Here is a 17,741-nt window from a genome sequence, read left to right on the forward strand (position 1 = left end):
TATGCGGCATTTGTACTGTGTACTCATTCTGTGGTCTGTGTATTTCATGCTGCGGTCTGTACTTTCGTTGCCTTCGCTGCCAGCCTCCAGTGAGTTCCAGCCGCCTTCACCGCCGGCTTCCAGAGGGTCCGAGCCTTTGCCGTCGGCCTCCAGTGGCCTCCAGTGGGTTCCAAGCCGCCTTCACTGCCGGCTTCCAGAGAGTCCGAGCCTTGGCCGCCGGCCTCTAGAGGGTTCCAGCCACCTTCGCTGCCGGCTTCCAGAGGGTTCCAGCTGCCTTCGCCGCCGGCTTTCATAGGGTTCCAGCTGTCTTCGCCGCAGGCTTCCAGAGGGTTCCAGCTGCCTTCACCGCCGGCTTCAAGAGGGTCCGAGCCTTCGCCGTTGGCCTCCAGTGGGTGGACTGTGGACTGTTATCTATACCGTGGATTTATACCATGGACTGTTATGTATACCTTGTATTTATACTGTGGACTGTTATGTATACTGTTATGTATAATACTATGTACTCAGTAATCATACTGTGTACTCGTTCTGTGATCTTTGTATTCGTTCTGTGCATTTGTACTGTGTACTGTCTACTGTGGTCTGTGTATTCATACTGTGTACACAGTACGTAGTCAGTATTCATTCTGTGTATTTCGTGCTCTGGTCCGCGTACTGTGTATTCGTGCTTTGGTCTGTGTACTCGTACTGTGTATTAGGTGTTCGTACTCTGGTCTGTGTACTGTGTATTTTGTGCTATGTACTCATGCTTTGTTCTCTGTACTCGTACTTTGGTCTGTGTACTCGGTGTTCGTTCTGTGGTCTGTGTACTCGTTCTGTGGGTTGTGTACTCGTACTGTGGTCTTTGTTTGTTCTGTGCATTTGTACTGTGGTCTGTGTACTTGGTACTGAGAGAGTCCGAGCCTTGGCCGCCGGCCTCTAGACGGTTCCAGCTGCCTCCGCCGCCGGCCTCCAGTGGGTTCCTGCTGGCTTCCAGAGGGTCCGTGCCTTTGCCGCCGGCTTCCAGAGGGTTCGATTCTTCGCCGCCGGCTTCCAGAGGGTTCGAGCCTTCACCGCCGGCTTCCAGAGGATCCTCGTACTGTGGTCTGTGGTATGTATACTATGTTCTGTAGTATGTATACTGTGGACTGTGTTCTGTGGAATGTAGACTGTATGTGGACTGGACTGTACTATATACAATGTATGTAGACTGTATGTTTACTGTTTACTTTGTATTTTTACTGTGGACTGTATGTATACTGTAGACTGTATTTATACTGTGTACTTTGTATTCATACTGTGGACTGTTATGTGGACCGTATGCATACTGTGGACTGTATGTGTAACACGGTAGACCTGTATCAGTAATAGATTTTGTGCATTGTGTTTGGCACTAGTGATGGATTTTGTGGTGTGGGTGTGGCTTTACAGAGTGAGTGTGTGTGTGTGTGTGTGTGTGTGTGTGTGTGTGTGTGTGTGTGTGTGTGTGTGTGTGTCTCCAGTGATCTCATGGTGATGGGCTAACCTGAAACAGGTGTGCTGGGCATGACTTCAGCCAGCTTAACTACCCCCCCACACACTCTCCTTCAGTCTCTCCTTTGTGACAGGTACCTGTGTGCATGTGTTCTGAGGCCTCTCTCTACCTAGGAAACTGTAAGTTGAATGTCTTGTTATCTTGTGTTGAGTCTCCATCTGCTCTTCTTTGTGACAGTTGTGTGGTGTGTGACGTGGGCTGGAGTAGTCTTAGGACAGTGGGTCGGCCTGGAAGCAACTGCAACGGCTGAGCAGCAGCAGCGCCTTGCAGCCACACAGAGTTGAGTGCAGCAGTCATCAGCAGCACAGCATGCGGCGTCAGCAGTTGTAGTACAGCCACACCGAGCCAGTGCATTAGTCGACCAGCCGGATCCAGCCTGCCAGACTGGTGACAGTGAAGCCCGGCCACTCACCAGGCCACACAGAACCCACACCTTCAGCCATCCCCCTCTAGTATTTTTTTTAATTAATTTTCCCTGGACTCAATTAACTTTTTAGATATTTATGGATATGAATAATAAAGGACTCAATTAAATTCTATCTCTGACTTGTTGTTGTCTTGCCCACTATCCACTGGCTAGTGAATTGCTCGAACTGAAAGAACACTTTACAACTGGCGCTGTGAGCAGGGTTGACCAAAAAAGAAACCAGTGGTGGGCAAGCGCAACATGACTGATCAAAGTGAGCCTCAACCTGGTCCTAGTCGAGAAAACCAAGTTCCTAGTGCAGTGTCCAGACCGGTTGGCATGGTTCCTATGTTTCATTTGATGACATCTAAGTTTAAAGGAAGAGACTCAGATATTGGTTTAGGAGAGTGGAAGAGTAATCTGAAAACTACCTTCGCTTTGCAAGGAGTCCCAAACAATTTCAGGGCTGAATTAACACTATGCTGTCTAGAGGGAAAAGCTAAGAGTTTAATTTTGCCCCCAGAGAGAGACCAAGGTTCTGCCTTGATGGTCTCAAGGCAGAACTCTCTTTAAGGGAAGCAAGCATATGGGGAAACATTTGAACAAGCACACTGCCTTACAATGAGAGGGCATAACCAAGTTAACTTTCATAATGTAAAGGATTTGGAACAAATCAAGACACAATTAAGGGATGAAATGAACACACAAATGTCAACTAAATTTAATGAACTGTCCCAGTCTTTAATTAAAGAGATCCAGTCAGAGCTGCACCAGAGGACACCACAGGGTGCAGAGTGGAGTCAGCCTGCCCCACGAAGCGGACCACCAAGGAGGATCTGACCCCGGCTAGGTTCAGAAAACCGGTATGATGGCCAGGGTAGTCCTGTTTGTAACCTCTGCTCTCAACCTGGACATATAGCGTGCTCATGTACAAACACACAAAGGTCAGCATCGTTAAACTAGAATACACCACTGTGGCAGCCCAGACAGTGGGGTGTTCAGAAGTGAATGGCCCTCTGCGTGAAGACGCGCACAAATTAATTGGAGATGTCCCTAAAGTTAACCTGCTGCTTGGTCACATCCCTGTTAATTGCATCCTTGATACAGGGTCAAATGTGTCGTTGATGAGGAACAGTTTTTTCTTGGAACATTTTGCAGAAAAGGTGAGCGGGTTAAGCAGGCTGATAGCTGGCTGACCTTAGAAGCTGCTAATGGACTGGACATTCCTTATTAAGGTTGTGTTGTTACCAGTTGAAGTTTCTGAGGGTGTGTTTCTGGTTGTTAAAGATCACTGCCTAACTGATACAGAAGGGGTGGTGGGCATGAACATCATCAGACGTTGGAGAAACATGGACAACAAGCCCCTGCACTGTCTGTTAGTCGGCACCAACAGCAGGTATGGGCTATGGCCTTTAAAATCTGTTCCACACAGGCACAGTTTGGCTCCACATAATACATGGCTCCACTGGGCATGTGCGCACCATCAATCGCCGTCCTGTGAGAGTTCCAAATCAGAGTGAGGTGCTGTTGTGTGGCCGGACCAAGGTGGGACCAGGTGGAAAAGACTATCAGTGCTTCGTGGAACCTGAGGAGGTGGGTGGACTTTTCGTAGCTCGATCCCTATCAACAGTTCAAAGGGGGAGAGTTCTAATTAAAATCAAAAATCCCAATGACTCCCCAATGTATCTTTTATAGACATCAGAAACTAGCTAAGACGTGTGTGAGGTTGATCCGGCAGATATCACACCAGAACATAGTGAGTATGGTCCGGGTCAGCACCAATGCTGTCAAAGTAAGCCTGGAGAAAAGTAAACATACTGAAAAGAGTCCATTGCCTGATGTAACTGACCTTTGTTTATCTGCAGAGGAGAGAGAGAAAATGCAGACCCTGCTGCACAAACACCAAGCAGTTTTTGCCACACATGACGAAAATTATGGCAGAACAAACACCGTCCAGCATGTGATTCCCACTGGTGATGCTCCGCCTGTGAGAGAACGCTACAGGCAGGTTCCACCAAAAATGTATCAGGAAGTGAAGGTCCCGCTTCAAGGTATGTTGGACTCTAAAATCATTACACCAGGTGCTAGTCCTTGGGCTGCCTCCATCGTATTAGTGCGCAAAAAAGATGGAACACCATGATTCTGTGTGGATTATCGTAAGCTTAATGCTGTAACTCACAAAGATGCTTACCCACTCCCTCGAATTGAGGAGTCATTGGCCAGATTTAACAAAGCAAAGTATTTTTCCACATTAGACCTGGCGAGTGGATATTGGCAGGTTGAGGTCGCCCCCGCCGACAGGGAAAAAACTGCCTTTGTTACTCCCATGGGGCTATTTGAATTTACCCGAATGCCTTTTGGTTTGTCAAATGCGCCTGCCACATTCCAAAGGTTAATGCACACCTGTTTAGGAGACCACAACCTACAGTCTTTGTTGATTTACCTTGATGATGTCATAATATATTCTTCTGACTTTGATTCGCACCTAAAACATTTGGATGTAATTTTGGACAAACTGAAAAAACACGGCCTAAAATTAAAGTCTGACAAGTGCCACCTATTGAAAAAAGAAGTGCAGTACTTGGGACATCGTGTGTCAGCAGAGGGGATCTCCCCAGACCCTGAGAAGGTGAAGTGTGTAACAACAGTGAAACAACTACAGTCTTTTTTGGGACTAGCCGGCTATTATTGTAGGTTTGTAAAAGACTTTGCTAAAATAGCCAAACCATTAAACAAACTCTTAAGAGGAATCAGTCCAAAAGAGCCTCAGGTCATCGACTAATTGCTAACTGGGACTCAACTTGTCAGTGTGGCAACACGAGGGTTATTACCATGTTATGTACCAAATACCAACAACGCCACCTTGGGTTAGGGCCCAAGGACCCGTACTAAAAATCAATTATTATCTACGAAAAAGGACACTCAGGTTCGTTCACTCAGGGAGGGCAGGAGACGGAGTTCAATGTTCACATATACAAACTTTTATTGTTTAAAAGTTCACAAGATTTGGCACTAAACAGAAAGAAAGGAGCCCAACTGGAGAAACGTGGGGGGTACAGGCTGAGGCTTACTGGCTGGAGGAGGGGTTGTGACAGGGGGAGATGACATCCAAAAGAAAAAGGAGAACACCCCACTCACAGCAAAAAGGTGACGTGCACAAAGAAAATCTTGAACGGGGATCACACAACACACAAGGGATCACCACCACCCAGGGGAACCACCACCACCAACACCGTCGGCCTTCAGCACTAGGGGAAGAGGAAAAACACAATTAGGAGGGCCAACAGGTAAAGAAAAAAACAAACAATATTTTATAATTTGTGCCAACAAACTATAGATAATAAACTGAAAAAAATATTGAATTAATCATAAATCAACCAACCAAGACAAGAAGTCAAGAGTCTCTGGCCAGAGATCAACTCAAGGATTAACCATAACTACTTAGGTTTAACAAATAATAAAGAAGAAAAACTTAAATTGCAATCAACTCTCAAAATAAACAAATTACCCCAACAAAAACAATAAACACCCAAAATACTAAGAAATTACCAAAAGAAATTCAACCATTAAACAGAAGATAAACAAGTAAACAATAACACCAAACCTCGGCGGATTGCCTTTCTCTCACACACACACACACACACACACACACACACACACACACACACACACACACACACACACACACACACACACACACACACAAAAGCGGCCCGCAGGGTCAGTAGCAGGAAGCAAGCGGACCAAAGGCGGCCGACCGGGTCCAAACCAAACCGTCGGCGCAGCGGCAGCAAAGCAGCAGCACAGTACAGCGGCCGAACAGCAACCCAAACCATGCCGTCGGAGCAGCGGCAGCAAAGCAGCAGCACAGTACAGTGGCCGAACAGCAACCCAAGCCGTCGGAGCAGCGGCAGCAAGCAGCAGCAGCAATAACACAGTGGCAGAAAAGCGGCGAAGCAGCGGTAGTGACGTAGCAGTGGCCAAGGTGCCGTGATTGAGCAGCAGCGCTTACTTAGCTTAATTAGCTTTAGCATCCATAACTCCGGTATCAGTCCAAGTGTATTAGCGTCCCATCCAAAGAGGGAGAGGGGTGAAGAAAATCACACAGCGGGGGAAGACAGCCACCATGCATGCAGCACACGACCAGCAGACTATTAGAGGAAGAGGAGCAGAAGGGGAGTTTAGCACCTGGCTACAGCAATAAACAGAAGTACGTCATAACTCACCAATGCTCCGGTCGGCAGCAGCAAACACACCAAATAATCGCCTCGACCGCAGTGGAAACGCCAGATCTATTAAAGAGTCACGGTTTGATTTACATGGAACACGGACTAATGTACACAAACAGCACGGCAACGTGCGCCTACCTGTGCTCAGATGCTAGCGGCGAGTACCACGACCCGGAAGTGGACGGGCCGAAGAGGCAGGAAGCGAGAGGTCAGGAGGAGGAGCACGGCCTACTTTTATCCCCTCTGTCTGCGTAACGATTGGCTAATGAGCCAGAGGGGCGGTGGTGCAGCAAAACTAAGTTTGATATGGCAATGATGCCTCATATCACTACATCAGGATGCTTTTAACACACTAAAGAGGGCCCTAACCTCTGCACCAATACTGGCTTATGCTGATTTTGACCTTCCTTTTGTCTTGTATACAGACGCCAGCAGTCGAGGCCTGGGAGCTGGGCCTTAAGCCCCACAGAGAAAAATGACAAAAATTACAGCTCCTTTAAGCTTGAATTTTTGGCTTTGACCTGGGTAGTAACTCGGAAATTTGCAGAATACTCACACTGTGCTCCATTTGTCGTATACACGGACAATAATCCTCTGGTGCACTTAAACTCAGCTAAACTTGGGAGCTTGGAACAGAGATGGGCAGTGCGCCTGGCGAGCTTTCAGTTTGAAATAAAATATAAACCAGGATGTAGTAATCAAAGTGCAGATGCTCTGTCTCGTTTTCTCCCCAGAAGCACTCACATCAGACTCAGAGGAGAGAAAAGAGGGGCTGGAGATTCCATCCTTCACCCATATCGGAGCCAGGACTGTGAAAGCACTGCATGGGTGCAGGAAAGAACACTGCAAAGCCGAGACTTCAAAGTGCTACACCTGGGATACCCTTGTTTCCGGAGCGGACACCGGCCCAGTGGAGGAGCCTTCAAAATATGGACCCCACATTGGCCAGAGTAATCAAGTATGTACAGAAGGGGCTCTCTGCCCAATAAAGAGCGGCAGCAAGAGACCAAGTCAGTCCAGCAGATCCTGCGTCACTGGCCCCGACTTTCCCTGGTGGCTGGAGTGCTGTGTTGGACACAACAAGACCCCAAGAAAGTTGATCCCATAATCCAACATGTGGTTCATGAAGGTGAGCGACATTATATTTGGCAGTTGTATCATGAGCAGGCTGGACACTGGGGATCTGAAAAGACTGTCTCTCTGATTCAGAGAAGGTTTTTCTGGCCACAATTAGCCAAGGAGGTAACAGACTGGTGTGCTCAATGCCAGCAGTGTGTTTTGCGTAAGGCTCCTAACTCTAGACCTGCACCACTGACCCCTATCCTGACCTCTGCTCCCTTGGAATTATTGTCTGTAGATTTTTTTTGTCCATAGGCCACCCAGAAGACACGTACCATGACGTGCTGGTTATGGTAGATCACTTCAGTAAGTATGCCTGGGCAGCAGCGACCAGAGACCAAACAACAACCAAGGTATTGTGGAACAAAGTAATCCAGCTGTTTGGTGCACCTAAACGCCTGTTGTCTGACCAAGGCCCTAATTTTGAATCGCATCTGATGACAGAACTCTGTAACTTGTATAAAATGGCCAAAAGCATGTGTTCTGAGGCCTCTCTCTACCTAGGAATCTGTAAGTTGAATGTCTTGTTATCTTGTGTTGAGTCTCCATCTGCTCTTCTTTGTGACAGTTGTGAGATGTGTGATGTGGGCTGGAGTAGTCTTAGGACAGTGGGTCGGCCTGGAAGCAACTGCAACGGCTGAGCAGCAGCAGCGCCTTGCAGCCACAGAGTTGAGTGCAGCAGTCATCAGCAGCACAGCATGCGGCGTCAGCAGCTGTAGTACAGCCACACCAAGCCAGTGCATTAGTCGACCAGCCGGATCCAGCCTGCCAGCCTGGTGACAGTGAAGCCCGGCCACTCACCAGGCCACACAGAACCCACACCTTCAGCCATCCCCCTCTAGTATTTTTTTAATTAATTTCCCCTGGACTCAATTAACTTTTTAGATATTTATGGATATGAATAATAAAGGACTCATTTAAATTCTATCTCTGTCTTGTTGTTGTCTTGCCCACTATCCACTGGCTGGTGAATTGCTCGAACTGAAATAACACTTTACATATGCATACTGTGGACTGTGTATACTGTGGACTGTGTGTGCACTGTGTGTGGATTGTTATGTATACCGTGGACTGTTATGTATACCTTGTATTCATACTGTGGACTGTATGTATACTGTGGACTGTGTGTGGACTGTTGTGTGCACTGTGTGTGGACTGTTATGTATACTGTGGACTGTATACTGTGGTCTGTGTGTATGCTGTATACTATGTACTGTGGTCTTTGTATGTGTACAGTGGTCTGTGTACTCTGTACTGTGTATTCGGTATTCGTACTGTGGTCTGTGTACTCGGTATTTGTACTGTGTACTCGTTTTTTGGTCTGTGTATTGTGTACTTGGCATTTGTACTGTGTACTCATTCTGTGGTCTGTGTATTTCATGCTGTGGTCTGTACTTTCGTTGCCGGCTTCTAGAGGGTCCGTGCCTTCGCCGCCAGCCTCCAGTGTGTTCCAGCCGCCTTCACTGCCGGCTTCCAGAGGGTCCGAGCCTTTGCCGTTGGCCTCCAGTGGGTTCCAAGCCGCCTTCACTGCCGGCTTCCAGAGAGTCCGAGCCTTGGCCACCGGCCTCTAGAGGGTTCCAGCTGCCTTCGCCGCCGGCTTCCAGAGGGTTCCAGCTGCCTTCGCCGCCGGCTTCCAGAGGGTTCCAGCTGCCTTCGCCGCCGGCTTCCAGAGGGTTCCAGCTGCCTTCGCCGCCGGCTTCCAGAGGGTTCCAGCTGCCTTCGCCGCCGGCTTCCAGAGGGTTCCAGCTGCCTTCCCCGCCGGCCTCCAGAGGGTCCGAGCCTTCGCCGTTGGCCTCCAGTGGGTTCCAGCCGCCTTCGCCGTTGGCCTCCAGAGGGATCCAGCCGCCTTCGCCGCCGGCTTCCAGAGGGATCCAGCCGCCTTCGCCGCCAGCTTCCAGAGGGTCCAAGCCTTCGCTATTATTTCTGTTTATTTCCTTTATAGGAAAACCACACCTAATTAAGTTTGCAATCATGCTCAATCATCAATAAAGAATTTAATTGAACCTGAAATACTGGACTATGATTCTGACAGATCATCTATGGTGGGTTCTTTTCCCCACACTGGCAACAGTCTCTTCGGGACAGCCACAGTCAGCCAATCCTTCTTTTCATATACTGTGGACTGTGTACGTTGTAGGAGATACACTAATAATAAATGTAATTTATTTATTACTGGCGATTAATAAAGCACTTGTAAATGGGGCACCACCTCCGATGTTTTGTCCATTTGAATAATCCGGAGGGAATTAATCAAATCCAACTAAACAAGGTTAACTCGTAACAATTATCAATTTTAAATGAATGTATTCAATCTCATGAATGAAGCAGTGATTTCTACAGTTTCCATCGGTTCTCCACATTAAAAACAAACCTGCACAGACAACGACATACGGTTAAATGTTTATTAACTACTTAAATCAGGATTAATAAATGAAAAGGTGATTTAAACAATAACAGAAAATGTGGAGACTGTAATGATTAAAGTAATGGGATTATATGAATGTGTGAATGGTCAAATCTCGGGTTGGGGAAGCATTCAAATATTACGAGAGTAATTTTAATACTAACGAGACCCTAACCGAATTTCTCTTAAGCTAAAAGATATGAATCAGAAGCCAAAAAGACACCAACTCTTTCATGTGTGTGAATCCAGCAGTATGCAAGGTGCTTAGTCTACTTGGTCTGGTCTGAGTTCGTAGCTCGACTGCGGGCTTGCAGTGCCGGTCCAAGAGCCGGAGGGAAGTCGGGGTTTGTCCGATTTCACAGTGGGTGACGCCCTCGTTCGGATGGAGGGAGAGTGCAACTCCTCCACCACTCAGCGGATGATAGTCTCGGTCCGCTGCCCAGCGGAATGGCACCGCGGAGGCAGGACCGGTCTCGGCTTGGCACAAAGTCTTTGTCGTTGCAAACCGCTCGCACGGTTTATTGAAGCAGAAGGCTACTGCAAGTCTTTACCACTGATGGTGGTCTTAATAAAGATGTTCTTCTTCCTGCTTAGAGTGGTGGCTCTTAAGCGTCTGATTCGTAAACTAATTCAACTTTCTTGAATAAAATAACGAGAGGATGAAACGCTGGCCGGGCGGATCTTCCGTTGTTACTCAATACGAGCTTAATTAAATTAAATTAACTTCCTCTGAATCAGGTTGTGATACTTAACGATATATTAAAAAAAATCAAAGCAGAACTTTGTTCTGTTAGCACTTAAAGAAAGTGAGTCAGCATGCAAATTATAAAAATGAGGAAAATCAACACGTGGTCAATTCTGCGGACATTGCTGCCTTGGAGCGTGTCGCAAAGTAGAGTAGAGTAAAGTAAAGAGTCGAAAAATTAAAACGTAGAGAGCGAGAGAGAGCGATGTCTCTCAGTTTTGTTGTCCCGAGTGGCAGGCGGGACTAAGGGGTGGGCTGACAGCGTTCACACTTTAGATGCGTCTAAACTCACGAAACTTAATTAAACTTAAACTATCGTTTTTAATGTTTCGAGATCGTGCTTCACCTTTCCCAGAACTTAACCTGGCTAAATAGGTGGACTTTGTCTAGCAATAAAATATGACATGATTAAAACCACTGAACATTCAAAAGGAATTAAAACTGGATCAAAACATAAAAACACACTTGAATATACAGTAGAATTGATAGAATTGATCACTTATACATATTTATTCTAGTTCTAGCTTTATACTTGTTTAAAAATACATATCAGAGACATTTACTAGAAAAAATCGAACATATTAAACAAAAATTTCTTTCACAGCCTGTCCAATTGTACCAGGACTCACCGTCAGAAGGTGCTGTGGTTCCACTGAACACGAGGCACATTAAACACACAAACTTGTTCTCAGCCAAACTTCATCGCAGAGAAACGCTAAAGAAATCAGTTAAATGAACTTCTTTTACTGTTTCCCAATTTGTTAAAATTAAGAAGGTGAGATCCTGGTATAATGGTTAATTAGAACTGGTTTGAAATCTGGACAAGTGCAGAAACCATTATAGATTGGAATGTCACACAGATAGTGAAAACCAGATGCTTCGTAAATCACAAAGGAGGATTAGAACAACAAGGAAGAGGTTTCCAGAGTACTTTCACTCTGGAGAGTGTGTTTGTGGATTAGAAGTCAGAGAGAGACATCAGACGTCGTTACCTAATTTGCAATTGCAAAAACATTTGATATTAACAAATCCTTGTCACGAAACAGTTTCTCTGTCCCTCCTGATGTGAAGAAAGTAGACGAGTCCATGCTGAACTTATATTGACCTGAGAGAGAGGAGTTCATCTGTTTTGAGGGGGACAAAGGGACAAATGGAGTTTAAGTTGTAAATTAATTAAAAAGGGTCTCCATCTGAAGGCTTTATAATCAGGGAAAATAATGTCCTCCCTGCCAGGTGAGAAGGGGTCAGATTGGCCGTCGCCTCTTTCCTGTGAATAGTCTTTTTACAGATGAAGAGAGTTAAAAAGAAAAACAGGGCCTCAACATCATACAGAGGCAATAGACATGTGTTCCTTCAACGTATACTGTGTATGTGGACTGTGTGTGTATGCTGTATACTGTGCTCTCGTTCTGTGGTCTGTCCACTCGTACTGTGGTCTGTGTATTTTGTGCTGCGTGCTTGGTGCTGTGGTCCGTGCCTTTGCCGCTGGCTTCCAGAGGGTCTGTGCCTTCGCCGTCGGCCTCCAGTGGGTTCCAGCCGCCTTCACCGCCGGCTTCCAGAGAGTCCAAGCCTTGGCCGCTGGCCTCTAGAGGGTCCCAGCCGCCTTTGCCACCATCTTCCAGAGGGTCCATGCCTTTGCCGCCGGCTTCCAGAGAGTCTGTGCCTTGGCCGCTGGCCTCTAGAGGGTCCCAACAACCTTCGCCGGCAGCTTCCAGTGGGTTCCAGCCACCTTTGCCGCCAGCTTCCAGAGGGTCCAAGCCTTAGCTATTATTTCTGTCATTTATTTCCTTTATAGGAAAACCACACCTAATTAAGTTTGCAATCATGCTCAATCATCAATAAAAAATGTATTGAACAGATCATCTATGGTGGGTTTGTTTCCCCACACCGGCAACAGTCTCTTCAGGATAGCCACAGTCAGCCAATCCTTCTTTTCATATACTGTGGACTGTGTGTGTACTGTATACTGTGGTCTGTGTGTGTGTACTGTGGTCTGTGTATTGTGTACTTTGTGCTGTGGTCTGTGTATGTGTGCTGTGTACTCGTACTGTGGTCTGTGTACTCGGTATTCGCACTGTGGTCTGTGTTCTGTGTACTCGGTATTCGTACTGTGTACTCGTGCTGTGGTCTGTGTACTGTGGTCCCTGGTATGTGGTCTGTATACTGTGGTCTGTGTATGTGGACTATGTATACTGTGGACCGTATTTATACTGTGGACTGTGTGTATACCAGACCTGGGCATTGTCCGGCCCTTTGGCCGTCCCTAACTGGCCCGCGTGTGGTCAATGGGAAGTTGGCAATCAAACGTAAATAAGTGTAATTCATGCATGGTGTTACGGCCCTGCATGTGTGTGTATGGTGTGTATGTGCCTTGTCTCCTTTTTTTTGGTCTCCCTCTCCTGCTCAGTCGCGCTCCAGCCCCGGATCAGGCTCCTCCCTTGTCTCCGGTGCCAGTGGCAGGTTCTGATTGGTGTGGCTCCATCTGGTGCAGGTGCGCCAATCCGAGGTCGACAATCAGGGACTGGAGTTTTCAGATGGTCTGCCGGCTTGTCAGTCAGGGCGACTGATCCCTGTGGCTAGTTCGCCTCACTTTGTTTGGACGATTGTGTGCTGTATTGTGGACTGTGGCTTGTGTTGGGGTACTGGGCCAGGGTTAGATTTTTGCACACACACACATTAGATGGTACTGTGGTAGTTTTCACCAGAATTAGGGGTGCTGTTCATTTTGTATTTCGGTTTTATTGTCATTAACCAGACGAGGTCTAGGTAGGTTTATTTTCATTTATTTGCCTTGTTAAGTAGACATAGCTCTGGAATCAGTCTCTTTTTGTTATATTTATGTGTTGATTTGAGCAGCATCCACCGGCCTGTTTTCCCCTTTCAGTGTCCTCTGTTTTTGTATTGTTCTCCTTTGATAAACTTTGGCGAATAAATTATTTATATTCCAACCTTAACATCTGGTTTTATGTTGCTTCCTTTTCCCTAGCAAGCTGGGTTGTAACACATGGAATACAACTGCATTGCTTTTATTTTGTAGGCGACTGTTTTTTGTTGGTGCTTTTTTTTGCGCGAGCATATGCAGCTTCTTCTCTGGTTGCAAGTCGCAATTAAAAAGACAGAAAAAATGTGTCGGACCCCCGTGTCGGTGAGCGGCGAACTGAACTCACAAGAGACTTTCATTTACTCTTACCAGTCGCACCTTATCAAAGACCTTACAATTTACTGCTTTTTATAAAGAGATAAAATTAATATTGAGCAGAATTGAGTTTAGCCTATTGGTCCAGCCCCCCACAACAGTCCCTGTTTCTCATGTGGCCCCTTGGGAAAATTAATTGCCCACCCCTGGTATATACTGTGGACTGTATGTATACTGTGGTCTGTGTGTGTATGCTGTGTACTGTATACTGTGGTCTGTGTGTGTATGATGTGTACTGTATGCTGTGGTCTCATACTGTGGTCCCCGGTCTGTAAAATGTGGTCCCTGGTCTGTGTACTGTTTATGTGGACTGTGTATGTACACTGTGTACTGTATACTGTTGTCCCTGGTCTGTGTACTGTGTTCCCTGGTCTGTGTACTGTGTATGTGGACTGTGTACTGTATACTGTGGTCTTGTACTGTGGTCTGTGTGTATGCTGTGTACTGTATACTGTGGTCCCTGGTCTTTGACTGTGGTCCCATGTATGTGTACTGTGCATGTGTACTGTGGTCTATTATTAAATCTATTATTAGATTATTAAATTTCGCATTTTATCTAGCTAGCTGTTGTGGTAATTTTCTTTCTGTGGTGGTTCACCCCGCCTGAATGATGCAGAGGAAACACTGATGTCGGTCTTTCTAGAATGACAGTCTGATTGCCATGGTGATGGGTTGCATTCATAGTCTTAGAAAAGAATGTTAAAAAAACAAAACCGTTAATAATGAAGTAACACTGGATATTGGAGTGGGGCTTTAAAAGTAACACTGCTCGTAGTATCTGCTACTAGGGATGCACATTTTAAACAATTTCTTTAATTGATACTTTGCCGATTATCAATTAATCATTAATACTATATGAAATATGTTGGAAGTTTTTTTCCATAAAACAATGTTCATAAGGCTACATTATGAGTTAAAGGAACAGACAAAGCATACACCAAGTTACTTGAAAAATAAACTAAATGCAACAAAATGACTTCATTTTTCTTTTCAGAGCTTGTCACTATTCAACAACTGACCCAACAAAATCCCAACCATACTGAAAACACTAAAATACATACTAAAATGTAACAAAATCAGTCTGTATTGAATGTTTTTTTTCTTTACTCATGTTTTAATCAAATACAATTTCTCATACCAGTATTTTGGATTCTGATTGTCGGTTAATACATTTTTTATCGGTTAAATTCTTAACGGTGTTTCGATCAGTGATTAATAATCAGCATCCCTATCTGCTATCCTACCACTCAATATCCCTTGCTAGCCTACTGTATGTTGGTAAGGTAATCGTTTGTGTATCAACTTTAGCATGTAACCACCTTCTCAAATAGCTCTTAAGTTGTCAGTTGTAAATTCAAAGCTGGGAGTTTTTCCTTATCCAAATCGAGGGTCTGCGGACAGATCTGCAAATTTCTTGTCACAATCCTGTCATTTTAGTTTTATTGTGTGTGTTTATGTGTTTTTTTTTCTTTTCCAGCCTATCAGCCTTTTCCTGTTTCTGGTGTTTTTCCGTTCATTTCCCTCACCTGTGTTTCTCCGCCTCACTCCAACTGCACCTCATCCCCACATTAGGTTTGTTTGTATTTAAGCCTGTGTTGTTCCCTCACTTTTTGTTGGTCTGTCTGTTCAGTTCTCATCCTCACATAACTCCTGTTACCCGGCGTTCCTGTGTCTTTTCTCCGGTCCTCGTGCTCCCTGTGCTCATGTTGGATTTATGGTTTGTTCTCTGTTTTTTGTTTTACTGTTGTCTGGATTCCCTCCATTTGCCAGGCTTTTGTTACCTGTCTGTTTGCCTACCTTATTTTAGATTGTTTGGACCAATGATCAGTTTTCATTAAAGCTCGCTTTTTGTATTGAGTCTGCCTGCTCCTGTGTGCATTTGGATCCTGTTTTTGCATGTGTGACATTTCTGTGGAGATACCTGACAAGTGAAAAAGTGAGCAACACTGACAAGTGGCCAGACATATAACTTGACTGCCTTTCAACAAGTAGCATGTCAGTTTGTGTTATTATTGTTAACATGTGCATTCACTGAGACACTTCACTGTCTCTTTTCATTCAATAAATAGTAAAATATTCTGAAAAGGGTTATTTTCAAGAAATGAATTTTTAAGAAATGTGCATCATCAACAACATCAACAACAGTCAGTATTAGCCTTTAAAGCCATAGGGTAACATAAACATGGCGTTTAAAGGTGCATGAAACGGAGGGCAAGGATCTCCCAGCTGGTTGAAGTGGCAGATTTGGACTTAACTCCAGTCACAGAATCTGGCTCCAGAGAAGAGATCTCATGTTCCCAAGAGGCTTTAATTCTTAATTGCTGGACTTTGTGTGTAGACTGTATTTATCTTGAGTCTGTGTGTTGAGCTTGTGTTTGTGGTTTAAGAGAAAAAGGAGAATACAATTGGGACTATCAATATAGGCTACAATATAATAATCAAAAATATTGTCTTAACCAACAACTTAACACAGTAGCCCCCAAGTTATACAATATATGAGTGAACAGTTGGATAAGTATTGAAGAAAAGGCTCGCACATTAGAGCGAGTAACAACTCTACAATCTAAACTAAAGCTATAACGCTTAACTGCATCATATTTGTTCTACAATGCTATACAATACTTAACAGGCTCTATATGTACAGTACTCACATTTTCCTCATGAACGCACAAACAGGACAATAATAAGGAAGGAAGGAGTCCAAAGGAGCAGCACTGTAGTCTTGTGCTGGGGGCATGGACAGGCTTTCTTACAGTGCACAATATAGTTTTATTTTCATGACTGAATAAACAAACTGACCCGAAAGGACAACACAATTTTCATACTGTTTTACTTACTTTACTTTTACAGACCCTGCCACCTTTCTAGCTTCAAACAGTGTTCTGGGACCTTATTTTCCTATAAATATTCAAATTCTGAGTTTTAATTTCTCTTCCAAAACTACTGTAAATAGTTTCCCTTCAAAATGATTTACGAGCTATGGTGGAAGCAGTAATAAATAGTGTAAACCCATCAGGTTTTCACACCTTAAGCTTCGGACTAGGGCTGTCACAATATCCGATTTTTGCTGGACGATTACTGTTGCCAAAACAATTCACGATAATAATATCATGACGATATAAATAGAAATTTGGAAAACAAGTTAAATTCATCTTAACTTTGTTTATTGTGTGTTTTGTCTTTTTATTGTCAGATGAATAACATTCATTTAATGAGCGTAGGGAGGTGGAGAGAGGGTCTATGTGACCATAAATGTCACGATTTTGCACAACAGCAGTAAATCAACGAGAAGCAGACACACACAGATCCATGCCATATGGATCTTTTTCAAATGATACGATCACCGCTAATTAACTGACTCTCATGGCTGATACCAATAAAATATCCAGTAATAGAAACCAGCATTTTTATGCTTTTTTTTGCACAGTGCAAGATAGGTTAAGATGTAGTGATACATGTAGTGATAGTGATATGTATCGTGCATCCCTACTAGTTAGCTGTTACTGCAGCTTGTCCTACTTCTCTGTCTGTAGAACTGTTCTATAGTGGTTGGCAACCAGTGTTAAGGTGCATCACCCACATTACCCACTATAACAAAGCAAGAACAAAAAGAAACAGTAACGATTAAATGGCAGCCGGATTATTTACATGATAATGTCATATCTAATATTAATACGTTATCAGTTTTTCATTTTTTGACTATCACGGCTATTGTCAATACCGGCGACACCCCTACTTCAAACTATAGGCTCTGATGTTGTGTCAAAGTCTGTTCCTCCTGTCAGAACTCTATTTTTGCAAAGTCACACAGTGGTGCAGGTTAAGGTCGGTAGATGGCACACATATCAACTGACTTCAACAATACAACGCGTAAAAATAGGTTTGATAAATGAGGAATAATAGAATAGAATTACGATAACTACAAATTTCATTACAAATTGAAAATATATTTATTTATTGTGAATTACCTTCACAGCCCACCAGTGGGCCACAGCCTGCTGCTGCCCACACTTTGGGAATCACTGTATAATGGGATAGAGGGGTAACTACAGTGTCGTACTCAGAAGCATAGGACAACTGACCAGGCTGCTGTATTTGACTCTGAGAACGGCACAGCATACCTGGAATA

At 44.7% G+C, this 17,741-nt stretch overlaps 1 long non-coding RNA gene across 1 annotated transcript; it reads left to right on the forward strand.

Annotated features, from left to right (window-relative positions):
- Positions 1-288: 288 nt before the first annotated feature.
- LOC141017440 (uncharacterized) lies at positions 289-1,954 on the forward strand. Its single transcript, XR_012180643.1, has 3 exons — positions 289-1,090; positions 1,482-1,586; positions 1,691-1,954. It is a non-coding gene; the product is annotated as an uncharacterized lncRNA (long non-coding RNA).
- The last annotated feature ends 15,787 nt before the right edge of the window (positions 1,955-17,741 follow it).

Source organism: Pagrus major, chromosome 21, assembly GCF_040436345.1.
Source record: "Pagrus major chromosome 21, Pma_NU_1.0".
In the NCBI taxonomy this organism is placed as follows: domain Eukaryota; kingdom Metazoa; phylum Chordata; class Actinopteri; order Spariformes; family Sparidae; genus Pagrus; species Pagrus major.